Source organism: Anopheles moucheti, assembly GCF_943734755.1.
Source record: "Anopheles moucheti chromosome X unlocalized genomic scaffold, idAnoMoucSN_F20_07 X_unloc_4, whole genome shotgun sequence".
Taxonomy (NCBI): domain Eukaryota; kingdom Metazoa; phylum Arthropoda; class Insecta; order Diptera; family Culicidae; genus Anopheles; species Anopheles moucheti.
In genome coordinates, this window is record NW_026453548.1 from 896,696 (window position 1) to 897,500 (window position 805).

Sequence of the window (805 nt, forward strand, 5' to 3'; positions counted from 1 at the left end):
CGCCAATTAGACCCGCGAGAGAGGTGTGTCTATACTACGATATTGAGCGTGCGCGACCGTAGGCCAGTGGCCTTCGTACCTGTGCGCACACTCCCAATGGCAGCCATCGAACGCGTAAAGTGTGTGACACATGGGCGAAGGTAAAGACCCACTAGAACATATTTAAACACTGGCCTCGAGCGAGAGAGAAACCTAATCAAGAGAACGAAAGTTGTGCAAGATCGCGCCGATGCCGCCCACATCGCGCGTCGATCAATGGGAAGGAAGACCAATGGTCATCCTTGTCCACCCTGGACGGCTTCGAAGGAACCGAGAGGTGCACGGTTACGCTGTCCGGGGAACTTAAGTTGTGAGAGATGCACCTAGCGCATAACGAAAACATAGGAGACAGTTGAACATACCAAAACCCTAGGCAGGGGATCACTCGGCTCATGGATCGATGAAGACCGCAGCTAAATGCGCGTCAGAATGTGAACTGCAGGACACATGAACACCGACACGTTGAACGCATATGGCGCATCGGACGTTTAAACCCGACCGATGCACACATTCTTGAGTGCCTACCAATTCTTGTTACACACTATTCCATAACTACAGGACGCCCGCGTACCAGCGGCACGCCTGGGCGAGCAGCACGCCCGGGAGTGTGTCGCAGGCTTGAACACACGCGTTTGGCGCACTGTGCATCATGGCGTGCTCGGACCCCCTCCGCGGGGGACCTTGGGCGCTGAAATGGTAAGGCGGTACAGTTGGCCCAGTGGGTGCGTGTCGTGTCGCACGGTTCGAACTTCGGCTATAAGACAAC

General features: G+C 55.4%; 1 non-coding gene across 1 annotated transcript; it reads left to right on the top strand.

The window, feature by feature from the left end:
• The first annotated feature begins 404 nt into the window (after positions 1-404).
• LOC128308514 (5.8S ribosomal RNA) lies at positions 405-562 on the top strand. Its single transcript, XR_008288346.1, has one exon. It is a non-coding gene; the product is annotated as a 5.8S ribosomal RNA (ribosomal RNA).
• Positions 563-805: the final 243 nt, after the last annotated feature.